This window comes from Corvus moneduloides, chromosome 4 (assembly GCF_009650955.1).
Source record: "Corvus moneduloides isolate bCorMon1 chromosome 4, bCorMon1.pri, whole genome shotgun sequence".
NCBI classification, from domain to species: Eukaryota; Metazoa; Chordata; class Aves; order Passeriformes; family Corvidae; genus Corvus; species Corvus moneduloides.
The window spans coordinates 26,410,576-26,424,365 of NC_045479.1; the positions used below are offsets into that span (position 1 = coordinate 26,410,576).

At 44.4% G+C, this 13,790-nt stretch overlaps 1 protein-coding gene across 5 annotated transcripts in view; it reads left to right on the forward strand.

Moving 5' to 3' along the window:
• The window catches only part of GRIN2B (glutamate ionotropic receptor NMDA type subunit 2B), a 241,249-nt gene that overhangs the window by 196,359 nt on the left and 31,100 nt on the right, over positions 1–13,790 (forward strand). The window lies entirely within an intron of this gene.

The following is a 13,790-nucleotide window of genomic DNA, read 5'->3' on the forward strand; positions in this document are numbered from 1 at the left end:
TATCCACCCAAGCCTTTAAAGCAGCCTTTTCCACAGAAGAGACTGCTCTACCCTCTCTTCTTTCCTTTCACGAGGAAAGTGTGCAGGTGTTTTCAGAGTCACATCATAGCTTTAGACTCCAGTTTAAGTAGCACAACTGTTCTTCATTGGCATTCAGTTGCACTTTTACATGTGTTAAGCACTTTAGGAATGAATTATAAACAGAACTGAACTGTGCTTGCTTGCAAGATCCCAAACCACACCTTGACTGTCAGCAAGAAACAAATTAATGGAGCTTTGGAGATGATGTGTATAATGGCTGTAACCAGCTTTTTCAGGATGAAATAATTTGTCTTGGGTAGGAATGCTGGCCATTAGGCTAGCAAATATGATCTGTTAATTTATTCTGAGAACAAGTTCTGTCCATGGGGGTAAATCATTGTGGCTTTGATGTTTTACTATTGCTTGCATTTGAAGTTATACTGTCATTTTTCAAGGTGTTTGGAGGCTTCGCATCGTTTTTTGTTCAGACTCTGAACACTTGAGGATTTTGAGAAGATTGCTGACACATGCAGGGTAGTGCTGTCTGGCTGGTGAGGGTATAATGCTTTGCACACTGCTTTATTTTTGTTTTGTGGTGAGGCTACTCACAAGGAATTGAGTATTGTGAGGCTCAACTGTCCATGCTGAGCTTGTTACTCAGTCACTGGGGCTGCTTAAGGGGTCATACCATTGCAGGGCAGCCAAATAGCAATGGGTTGCATGCACTGCTATTGGGATAGCAGCAAGAGGAGGACTGCCAAGTATCAGTTGCGGCTGCTGGGTTGGTTATAGTTACTGATTCTCGTGTCCCTCATGATAGTCTAGAAATATTTGTGGCCAGGCCTCCTGTGTATACAGTGTCTTGTTCAGTAGCCTGGAAATTCTGTGATAGATTAACCATAAGAGTTTTTATTATTCATTTTGGTTTTGGTTTGGTTTTTTTTTTTTCCTGGATGAAGCATGGCACAGAGTAACATGCAGAAGTGTTCCTGTTATTTGTGTTAATTTTGACCTCAGTTTATTTCACACTGTCTCCTCATTTGTAGTGTGCTGCGTTGAGGATGGGGTGGAGGGGAGTATGCTTTTCTGTCAGGTCGAGGTTGTTGCAGAGACTCCTTAGAAGCTGTGGGCTCCTTCAGATTGAAAGATACTGTTCAAAACCAGCCAGCCCTATCAGAGGTAATATTAGTGTGTCATCATTAGATTTTCAACTGTCTGAGCTAAATGGGATAGTTCGTACCTGTGATCTATTGTTTCAGGCTGTGCCTAGGCTCATGGAGAGATCCATGCTTTCATTCTCACGGTTTTCAAGACAGTCTTCATACCTGCAGAGATATGTGCATGAAATATCATTTGAAAGCAGTGACTCCCGGAGCTTCACAGAGCCTTTGGATACAAATTTCTGGGCCTATTTTAGTTGATTTCACTGTAGGGCCACCTGTGTGTATTGGATTGAGGCCATTTTCTTCTACTTTTCTCTGCCAACATACCTGTATTTACTTTTGCTATGCTAAAGCATATGTGCTTTTTTCCCTGGGGGAAGAGAAAGGCCACAGTACGTAGAGAATTGTGGTATGCCTCAAACATAGCTGCTAGTGCAAGTACAATATTTGGGTAAGATGACAATCTACCAGAGCATCTGGAATCAAATGAAAATTGGCTAGAGAAACTGAAGGCCAACAGCTGCCTTTGGACCATAAAGACAGGTGGGACTAACTTTATCCAAAAGATGTGAGTGAATGAGTTTGATCTACTGGGCTTATGGATTTTACTCTCTGAATATGCAAAAGACCCTGCAGGCTTTGGGAGCAGTCATCCAGACATTTGTCACACTGCTTCAAGATCCCCTGGTTTGGGATGAATTCACTCCTCTGAATCTCATCTTTTCCCTTTTCCAAAACCTGCACGCTGCTTGTAACTCATTCATCCTCTCAATGCACCAATTGGCCAGGATGAAGGGCACGGCCACATCCAGGGCACATGGAGGTGTGCTGTGCTCTACCTCCCTTCTCTTGCCTGCTTAAAGCCAGTTCAGACTTTCAAAAGAGGCAGTCACTGTTCAAAACCAGGTGGGAAAGACCGTTTTCCAGGAGGAAAGATTGTTGCTTCCAATCTTTTTTATCTCCAATGTATGATCTGGTGTCCAGAGCAAAAGTGAGGCAGATGAGTCTCCGGGCCTTTTCCATCAGCTGGTAAGGGCATCTGTGTCCAGCACAAGGGCTTAGCAGAGGATGTAATCCAAGCCGACAGGCAAAGTGACAGTTGTTTAAAAGGATATTGTTCCTACTTGCCTAGACCCAGATCTGCTTGCAAATGTCTCTGTAGTACGACAGTACCTGGGGAAGGTGTCCCACTGACACTGTAGAGCAGCCAAAATGCCAGATGCACTCACAAAATCCATTACTGTGCCTGGCTGGGGTGCACTTGTCAAGGTCAGGCTGGCTACATTCTGCAACAGCTACTCTGAGGGTCTCCTTGGACCCTCTTCCTTGGGTCTTGCCTGGGAAGAACCACTCCAAGAGGTGCCTACAGCTGCCGACATGCCGCTTCCCCAGCAAAACAGACTGAAACGTTCCAGATGCCTCAGGACTTGGATGGTGTCTTGGCTGTGCCCCAGCATTTACTTCCTAATGGCATGCAAGACAATGACTAACGTCATGTCCCCACTGTGCTTGTGTGGATGCCTGAGCAGGTCTGTCTAAACTGGGCTGGATTGGATGCCTCTGTGCCAGGGTACCAGGTTGAACTGAGGGTGTCTGGAGGCCCCCTGTATGCACTTAGTGACCTCTGCCACTCTCTCTCTGTCCCAGGTGATGCTCACCTTGCAGAATGCCACCCTTTGGGCACAGCTGGCTCAAAACAGGTGCCAGAGCTGATGCAGGAACCCACCTCATGATGGCTGTTAGTTCCCCCATGTTAACCTTTGGAGCTGCTAAATCATGCATCAAGCTTTAGCTCTTAACTCTGGGGCAGCTGTGGGCAGTTTGAGGGAGGAGAAACCTGCTGCTGCCTGAGAGCAGCATTGGCCCTGTGAGTTCTGCAGGAAAAGTCTTGCTCTTGACAGTATCTCCTTTCCATCTCCCTGTGCTTGTGGCATGGTGAACCACTTTCCTCCTGCGCAGGTGCCGAAGCAGCACCTTCTGCCTCCACCTGTCCACCTTGTACAGCAGAGGGGCTGGAGGTGGTCCTGGAAGGGGCAGTGCCATGATGGCTGTGTAGCTCCCAGCAAGCCCATCTGGAGCATCTTTGCGTGTGCTGCTGGGCTGCATCCATCCAGGATCCATGTGGGGGGCTGCTGCTGCCCTGACCCCTGTGGAAGCCCCAGTGGTAAGAGGGCCTGTCGCAGAATACTGCAGTCAGCTCCCGGGTCTGGATTTCATCTGAGTGTAATCAGAAGATATAACCCAATTTCCATTAGTGGGAGAGCTTCAGACACATTAGAGAAACAAGCGCCCGCGGTATTTCAGTCTAACGAAGGCAATAAATACAGGAAAGATTATACAAAATGAACTAATGTGTGAAGTAATCTAATAGCTATACGTAATTTCCATTCATATACAGTAGTAATAGAATAAAAGCAAATGTGGACAGCCAGCAGGGCATTTAAATAAAATGATTTAGAAGGCAGTAGGTTAATAATAATAAAAAAATAGTATCCTTTCCTATAAATTAGTTGGAAATGCCAAAGAAGCTAATAAAGTATCAAAATGGTAATTTTGTAATTGACATGAAAAGAAGAGAAATGGATTTCTGCATGCTTGCAAATTAATATAGATTGCTGAAATTTCACACGTATTTGACTTATTTGCTTTTTAAGATGTTAATGAAATGTTGAGACAAATACAGCATAGGTCAGTTATTTTTTCAATAGATATAAGTTTGTTCCTTTCTTTAAAAGGTAAGTTTGGAAGTTAAAACTGGGCAGTATTTTTACTGAAAAAAAATCTGGGGAGAATATAAGAAGGCAGAAGAAATTCCTGACATTTTCCAAAATATCTCATTTTAGTATACTTGATACAAAATACTTTGATATTTCTGAGGTGTATTTTGACATGTCATTTTCTAAAGGCACTACTCATAAAATTGACCTACATTTAGGGGGGGAAAAAAAAAAGAGGAAAAAAGATTTTTTTTTTGGTAACAAAGGAAAGGGACAGATGGAGATAATTGGAAGACAAAACAACTTAGGTAGATCTGAGGTGAATGGAACATTTCAAGTTGATACAAAGCAAAAGCCTCACTGAAAAACCTACAAAAATAAAAGGATTTGCGCTTTTCCAGCAGTAATAAATGCTTGGCTGTGAAACTGAAAAATGAAATATTTCCCACATTGTACTTTGCAGCACATTAAATCGAAATTATACAAGGTTCCCAGATATGCAGAACACTTAAGCATGTGCTTAACTTTGTGCTCATGAGTGGTGACATTAAAGTCAATGGGCTATTATACACATGATTGAAGTTAAATGCTTCCCTGAGCTTGCAGCTTTTGTACAACGCTTACCTGTTCTGGAAAAGTCCAGGGCATAATGCAGAGCAGATATCTTCAGCTAGACATTTTTGAAGAGGACTAAAAGTGGGGGTCAGTCTTGTGCCTTGTGAGCTCTGTAAGGGGAAGATTGCCTAACTGGATGGCTTGGGGGCGGTAAAAATCTTCCACAGGATTAAACATTTAGTGTTAACTGACATTTGTGGTACTTCCACAGATTTTGGCAGGATACAAAGGAAGTTTTATGTGGTGGTGTCCACAGGCAGAAGGTACGCAATCTTTCAACAGCAGTATGATTTTTATTGTCAGGACAACTTTGTGGAGATATGAGTTAGGAAGACAAAAGAAGGACCATGCCGCTTCCAATTCTGTCCTCTTGTGATAAATCGTAACCTTTTCCAAAATGCGTAAATCTGGTGCACCTTACTTGACAAAAAGAATCCCCAAAATAAAGAAGTTCTTGAGTCTCCAAACCTTATGTCATGGGGTAGAGTTGAATTTCTTTCCACAGTGCTTTCCTAGGCGTACATCTCCCTTTAAATGAGTTGAACAGTGCCTTTTGCTTAAATATGACCTCTATCAATAATAGTGGTATTGACTAGTGCTTAATATAAAAAACACTGGCTCATAGTGAAGTGTAGAAAACTCAGAGCTCTGATAGTCTGAAATTTTATGTCTCGAAATCTGATTATTTCTCTGCATCTCCTTGTAAATCATCAGGTGCTATAGCATGAAGTATTTACAAATGCTATATACTGTAGCTATATATTATGTGTAAGCACACATAATACATGTGTACTCTGTGTAATTACATATTATGCTAAATTTTCATATTAATAAATAGCTATTAAATAGTTACAGCATATGATAAGTTAGTAATAGATCTTTCTAACTTGTGACTTACATATATTGTGTACATAAGTGTGATCTCAGATAAATTTTTCTGGTTGCAGATGGGTGTGTTTATCATAGGTTTAGACATTCTCCAGTCTTTGTATTGGGATGATTTTTTTGCTTTCTGAGATCTTTGGAACAAACCTCTGTGCCTGTGTGCTAAAATGTGATTTGGTAGTTTTTAAGACTATAAATGTTTAAAATCAGTGGGTTTTCAAACATGTTTCCCACCCCCCCCCCCCCCTTCAGTCTTACTTTCTTTGTCATTCTCCCTCTTTTTCTTAAGATCAGCACTCTACAGTCAGAGTGGCAAGGAAGCTGCAGTGTGCTTTAGGCTTCACTTGGTCTCCCAGGATTCTCTTTTTCCGTTCATCTGGAGGGACTTCCCTGGGATCAACACAGGCTGAGGGATGAAAGAATCAAGAGCAGCCCGGCTGAGAAGGACTTGGGGGTTCTGGTGGGTGAGGGGCTGGACATGACTCAGTAATGTGAATTCACAGCCCAGAAAGCCAATTGTATCCTGGGCTGCATCCAAAGCTGCATGGACAGCAGGGTGAGGGAGGGGATTCTGCCCTTCTGCTCTGCTGAGACCCCACCTGCAGTGCTGCATCCAGCTCTGGGGTGTTGTCTTCTGAACAAAAAGGAGATGGACCTGCTAGAGTGAGTCCAGAGGAGGCCACCAAAATGCTTAAAAGGATGGAGCACCTCTCCTTACAAGGAAAGGCTGAGAGAATTGGGATTGTTCAGCCTGGAAAACGGAAGTCTTTAGGGTGACCTAATTGTGGCCTTCCAGTACCTGAAGGGAAACCTACAAAAGAGGTGGAGAGAGACTTTTTAACAAGAGCATGTAATGACAGGACAAGGGGTAAGGGCTTCAAACTGAAAGAGAATAGGTTTAAATTAGGTATTAGGAAAAAAATTCTTCTGCATGATGGTGGTGAGGCACTGGAACCAGTGCCCAGAGAAGTTGTGGATGCCTCATCCTTGGAACTGTTCAAGGCAAGGTTGGATGGGGCTCTGAGCAACTGGTCTAGTGAGAGGTGTCCCTGACCACGGTGTGAGGATTGGGATTAGATGATCTTTAAGGTCCCTTCCACCCCATTCTATGAATTAATGAGAGTAAAAACCTGTAATGGGACTATTCAGGATTGTTGCTGGTTAAAATGCAGTTTAGTTGGGAACTTAAGCAGGTAAGATGCAAGGGGAGGGGATACTCAGAGTCAGACTGTAGGCTTAATTCATCCTTTCTGGAAAGGAAGAAATGCAAACCCCTGGGCTTTGTTGGAGGCGTGGGTGAGAGTCACTGGATGAGGGACTTTGGTGATGAGGCCGTGGCAAAGTCCTGACCTTGCAGCTTTTGCATTCCCCCTCCACAATGCCCTGGCCTTTCCAGGCCATGTCCACCAGTGACCCTTTCTTTTCATCTTCCTTTTTACCAGCTCTTGGACCTATCCCCCTTTGGAGGTAGTGGTTAAATTTGGTTGCTTCTGTGCTAATTTCTTGGCAGTCTGGAAAAAGCTGTCTTTGGAGAGTTACGTAAGGGGGAGAAAGAAAGAGGGAAGCAAAGGATTGTCCTGCTTCTCACGTCAGTATAAGTCAGCAGAGAGGGAAACAATGAATATTTTTATTTATTATTTATATGGTGCCATAAATGTACTTGGCACTTTGCAGTCAAATAAAAGACAATGGCCCTGCCACCAAAATTTGGCAGCCTGAGAGATGAGAGCTGGCCTCCTTCAACTGAATGATCAGGGCTGAATTACTGGTGGGCAAGGGCTGGGAGTATGAGATCTACAGGATTCAAAAAACCCACAACAGCTGTGCCCCCACACTTTCATTGCTGATGCCTAGTGACCATGACATTTAGAGTTATATGTACATCCATACACTTGATAAATATTTGGCAGGTTGTATCTTTCCAGGCATTTTTACTTCACTGCAGGGAAAGAAGCCCTGCTTCTCCCAGGCCTTGGGCTACTCAAGGTCAAACTTCCCCTAAATCTCAGTGGCCCAGTAGACTTGTTTACTGAAGGCATAGCTCAGTGCCCCAGGAGTCATGTGGGAGTGATATGGTTTTCATTTCTCTCCTGTCTTTCACTTGCAGGTGGGAGGCAGCTTTCCTCAGAAGGTTAAAGGAAGGCATTATCTCCCAGCTCTGGGAAGGTGCTAGAATGATCCAGCTGCCCTGTCTGAAGTGCCCTGCTTTCTTGCTTTGCCTCCCTGCCCTACAGACATGCTTAAGAAATTGCACTAATGTGATTGCTAAGCTTTTATAATTACTTGGATGAAAATTCTGGCCCCTGTAAAGTCTTTTGGAGGTTTGCCAGGCTTTGCACAGGGTTTCACCCTGCTGCCCAGTGGATAGTACCCACATAAAAGTAGGTTGGCTACTGTTACTACTCAGAAGACAGGAGGATGTGACCTTCCTTTGTTAGTGAAAATGGGTGAAAAATGGAATTGCTCCCCCACCAAACTACATCCTCTGAATTTCTCAGAGTGTATTATAATTTGTTAACCAGCTGTCTCATGTGCAAACAAAGCAGATTTCAAATTCCTCTGTAGTTAGCTGCCACCTCTCATCTCAAGGTCTTTTTAATCAGTTAATTTTCTCCCTCTGAATGAACATCTACACTTCTAATGATATTAACATGAGTGTAGTAACTGGCATCTTTCTGCCTCACTAATTTCTGTTTTGTGTTTGCCTGGGATCATTCAGTAGGTACCCTTTTTCCCACTGCATTTAGCTTCCAAGGAAGCTGACTTTCAAGAATGAAATACATGGCACAATTTGATGCTGGATAAACAGATGATCTCCATCCTCTACATGCATGCAACCGAAAGTTAAGTGTACTGTAGCTATGATTTCGTAGCCCCCTTCATTGCAACAGATGTGACTGGGGTGTTCTGATATCATACATACTAACACTTGAGCTGTGCAAGGAGCTTTTGGCTCTGACTGGTGAAGCTCAGTGATTCCACTACAGATGTCTTCTGGTCAAGCTTGAGGGACACCTTGACTTGAAGCCTATATACTGCCATATACTATGTGTCCTGAAGAATATTTAATATTTTTCTCCACCTGTTGGGTGGAGAAACTGCACAGAGCCTGTATAATGCCCACGCACTTGGCCGACCCAGAAGAAGCCTGGTGTTCTGGTGGTGGGTGGACTCTGTAGGTGATGGTCTGATCCTGAAGTGGCCCCTCAGGTCTGGTGTATCGGTAATGCTTGGGTCAGCATAAAGGCAGTGTGGCAGCAGCAGGCACAGGTAGGTGTGTTTGTGGAAGATGGGGGATCCCCGGCATGCCATCTGTTTGGGGTGACGCTGCACTGCCCAAGGTTTTCAGTCTCCTGCTCTGTGCAGAAGCAGCACAGAGCAGGCCTGTACATTGCAACCCAGCTCGTAAAGAGCCTGCACAGTCCTGATGTGTGCATTGCTCTGGCAATAACCGCATGTCATGGAGGCTTCTTCCACCAATTGGATCTCTGCTTTCATCTCAGTTATTTTGCAAGGACAACTATTTTTAAAGTTGCTATATTTGAACTCCTTTCTTTTGCTTTCACCTGCCCCCCCCCCCCCCACCTCTGCATTGTCACTAGGTTGCTCTGTTCCCTTCCCTGACCTGCACATGTCCATATTTCACCAATAGACATTCATAGATATTTTTCTTTCTTGTTTGTGAGTCTGGCCCACACTACATCTTCCTTTAAAAGGGACTTTAATTGAATTCTTTGCCAACTTTGCTGCAGTCAGTTGCACTAACTGATAACTCCTTTCTTGGACTTAATCTAGAGCAATTCATGGGTGAAAGCGCTATGCAAAGCAAGACAGAGAATTTGAAACATCACTGGGTACTGAATAATAAGATAAACCACAAAGTCAAAGTCTGAGGGAGCACAAGGTAATTTTATGCCCTCCCTAAACTGATATAATGGATGTGGTGCTGTTCAGTCCCTTTTTTAAAAACTTCCTTTTTTTTGTTTGTTTATAAATCAAGACATGTATTGTTTGACTCGTGAAGACAAGAAACTGGGGTTTCACCACTGCAGTCTTAGTGTTGATTTCTGCAACTGGTCCACAATCAGGAAGAGTTGGATGTGGCAACTGGATTCAGAGCTGTGAGCAGTCCCAGCCACTGCCGAGGAGGCAGAGAATGTTATTGTGAGGGAATGCAGGAGGGAACTAAAAAAGAGCTAGGGCAAAAGGATGATCTGAAAACTTATAGTCACTTAGAAATGGCTGTGAGTTCCACCTTGAAAATAAAAAATGTCTGTAATGTCAAAACTACATGACTGTGCAGAGGGGAGAGGAATGCTTTAGGAATGAATCTCAAGAAGTATCTGTACGAGAGAGTCATTAATAATAGAGAATGAGCAGCACAGTCACTTTAGTCTGCTCTCCTCACAGACTTGTACCAGTGCTATGATTTAGGTTTGCAGTATGATTTTCTGCCTGTGTTGCTGGGCTGGCACAGCTGGCACACTCCTAGCTGGGATGCAATTTTGTCAATTTTAAAGTGCCTACAGCACCATGCCACCAACAGTTCCAAGTTCCATGCTCAAAAACTGTAGAGCACTTCCTCTACCAGGGCAGGTGACTGGGGGCACAGGTTTGTGGATGTGCCTATGTGCACAATCAAGCTGCATAAAGAAAAGAATATAGTAAAAGTCCTGAAGATGGTGCTGGCAGTGATGATTGACATTCCAGAAACAAACTACCTGAATGCAGATCAGGACAGAGGTACAGCTTTGAAGAACTTGCAAGCTGAAAATGAAGGATAGACAGAACACAATATAATATAGAGAGATCCTGAGAAGAGTGATAATGAGCATGAACTCTCACTAGCATTGTTTTTGTTGCCTTACTGCAAGCTTTTTTAGTATAATATTCTCTCAGCATCTTTGTGTCTTGATCGGATTGTTCTTGATATGGTGGAGAGCATGTTCACCAACCAAAGGTAAGTCAAGGAAAGACCTACAGGATACAGCCAAAGGACAGCAGCAAGAAGGGCTGCAGGTCCATGTAATACAGCTTGCAAAGGAAGACTAGAGAAACTGGGCTTCTCTAGCTGCAGCCAAAGAACATGGAGAAGAAGCAGCACAACGGTCTTCAAAAACATAAAATGCACCTTCAGAGAAGAAGAAACTATTTGGATTTCCCTGTCCATGGACAAGATAACAGAAAATATTGCAGTTGTATTGCAGCTGGAAGGCTTTAGTTCAGATACTTGGAAGAACTTTCCAGTGGTAAAGCTGTGGTGGGGATTGTCCAGGGAATGGAGGAGTCTCTAGCACCAGCCATCTTCCACAGTGGACTGGATTAAGAGTTGTCAGGAATGCTGATGTCCAGGAGAGACTCACCAGAGAGACAGAGGTTGAAGAGACATCTTCTCAGGGTCAAATTCAGGTTTGTGATTCTGTGGCATTATTCGTGGTGCAGCTTGAGGACAAAAATTGTATATTTTGGGGATATGAAAAGAGCAAGCTGCTTCTCTTTGAGAGTCATCCATTATCTGTGAAGGAATTCATTTCCTGGCTGAAACAGAGGACACAGAAGGCAACTAGGGCAAGACATGCTGCTGTGGACGTGTGTAGCCTATCAGGACTTAGGTATAGGCATAGAGCTACCTCACAGTTAGACCTGAAAACCACTGGCCCACTCTTCAGTTTTTAAGGTTCTGAAGGAAGCTCTTGTGCAAAAAGCCTGGCTGGATTTTCAGGCAATGAAGAAAGGTGCAAGCTGACTGCAGTTATATGCAGCTGAACCAGAACAAGAGAACACTATCAAGGATATTTGGGCAATGTGGACAGATTATGCATTAAGAGGGTGGTGGGCACTTTGGGCTTGCTGCTACCCATAGCAGTTGGCTCCCTGTACTTTTAGTGGGAGAAGCTGTCCTGAGGGCCAAATGGACCAGTGGCTAGATTCACTTGTGCCAATGTAGATGTCTAGAGCCATTTTAGGTGTACTGGAGTGTCCAAACTACCCTCAGGTGGCTGGCAAATTTGACACAGGGAATATGAGAGACATGTTCCCAAGGTGAAATTCCCTTGGCATCTCAGCTTGGCACTTACTTCTGGGCAAATGGAGTGAACTCAAAGTATCTAGCATGGGCTTAAGCTCTTTTGGACTTGCAGCTAGCCAAGGAGCTGAATCTGTGGCTCTTAGTTTGATGGGTCAGAGCTGTGGAGCTTTCTGTGGTAGAAAACTTTAACTGGGCATCCGGGCCTTATGAAGTGTAAGGAGCCCTCCCAGAGAAGCTGTAAAGCACTACACACACGCACCCACACACCCACCCTTGCACCAAGTTCTGCCAGCTCATTACGTTATTCAGCAGTGGATTGATTTGGGCTTTTTTTAAGCAGTGTAAAAGTAGATTGGCTGATAAAAAAGAGCCTTTTTGTTCCGAGAGCTTGCTGAGTTTGGGAAACTGCTTTCAATGCTATTGGCAAACACTTTACAGTGTAAACAGGGCCTACATCAGGCAGATAAATAAGTGCAGATGTGCTTTTCTGTAGGATCCATTTGGTGATAGACAATATATTGAAAAAAAAATTCTCATCAAATTAATTGTGGCCAATTAGACATAACCCCTTCCCCTCATCTCTGAATCCCCTCCAATTGCTGCTGCATGAATGGGAAGAGCTCCTATCACCTGTTTCATTATGCAGATTGATATTCGAACATCTGAGAACAATGCTGCTTTCTGCACGGCACGGCTCCAAATTGCTAATGAAACAGCTCTGCCAGCCGAGTCACTTAAACCCGCTTTCACTGCTGCTGTCGACAGCTCTCATGGTGAGATGTGGAGGGGAGAGGGAAAGGAGCTGTCCCCCCTGAATGTGCTAACAGCTCCCAGCCTGTGTGTTTATCGCTCTCCAGAGAAGGAAGATTTCTGCTCTCTGACTCTGAGAGGTTACTTTTCCAAAGCTGGGGTCTGCTTTGCACTTAGTGCTCCGTGATTTCAGTTGGTAGACTGAGGGGTTGAAGAGGCAGGCAGCCACTGGGTTCTGAACATAGACACCTTGTATCGCAGAGCTACTCCAGCCCTTCAGGCATCCTTGGTGTCTGCTTTCCACCCCCATCTCTAGCATCCACCTTCACAATTGATGTGAAGCAAGTGGGACTTCTTTCATGGGTGAAAGGATGTGCACATCACCTTGAGTACATAAAAGGGGAACATCTCACAACAGAGGTTCCATGGTGAATGAGTGGGAGGATGCAAGTGGGATACACCTCTGCCTGGGGCTTTTTGGGTGCAGGACTGCAGCTGAGCCCTGCTGGTTCCCTCACAGGCAGTCACCCCTTGAGGTAGGTAGATCTGGGCAGCAGGACAGGTCTCCTGCTACAGGCAAGTATTAACATGGGGCTCCTACAAGTGTGGACCCTGTACAGCTGGGTTTTCTCAGCAACTGGTGTAGTTGCTTATCTTCCCTTCCCCTATTATCACCACATTTTTTTTTGCCAGAGCCTCAAAGGACTCCTCTTTGCAGATGCCTGGGGTAGAGTAGTTGTGACTCAGGGCTCTGACAGGAGAAATATTTGCATAAAATAATGGGACCATTCTCTCACTGATCTACATTCTGAGCCTTTCTGTCCATATCTGTGGTTGATTCCACAATGTTGTCAATGTTTACTGCAGCATTGAGATTACCTCTGCACAGGCTTCCTCCATGTAATGGCCCCTGTATTGTTCCTCAGTCTCCATCATGTCTCAGACTCCTTATTGACTGATCTGCCAAAGAGCTCTGCTTCCCTGGGGATGATACTTATGATCCAGGCCCACTCTCCCAGCCCCTGGGAGAAATCAAATAAGTGGCTTTCCTTACTAAACTCTTTGACAATCTGTCAATTAACTGTCTTCCTTACGGATCATCTCCACACATTCCTCTACTGTGTTGCCAGGAGGGAACACACTCCTTTCCCATCTGTCCCATGAACTTTCTGGGAAGGCTTGCATGTCTTCTTGTTCCCTCAGTATGAGCTGTGTAGGACAGAAGCTAGTGTAGTTAGAATGATGCAACAGTTTTTGACGCTGGAGAGCTCACTGGGGATCCCTCCATGCCTGGACTGAGCTGCACCTGCTTACTGCCAAGAAACAAATGTGGGGCTTTTTGAACTGCTATCTCCTGTCCGAAAGCTGCATGCATGTACTGCTATTACTTCTCAAATATGGAGAAGTAGCTGCTTATCTCTGGCTCCATGGGCTGTGCAGTCAGCTGGACATTGGTTGCTTTCAGCGTTGTAAACATCAAGCCAGGTTAGCTGGGGATCTGTGTTCCTCTTAGGCACTCAAGCTAAAATTGTCTGGTGTGGGTCCCATATGGATCCTTTCATATCGTTTCCTGTCTTGCTGTCCACCAAGCTATGGCTGAAGTGTGTGTGC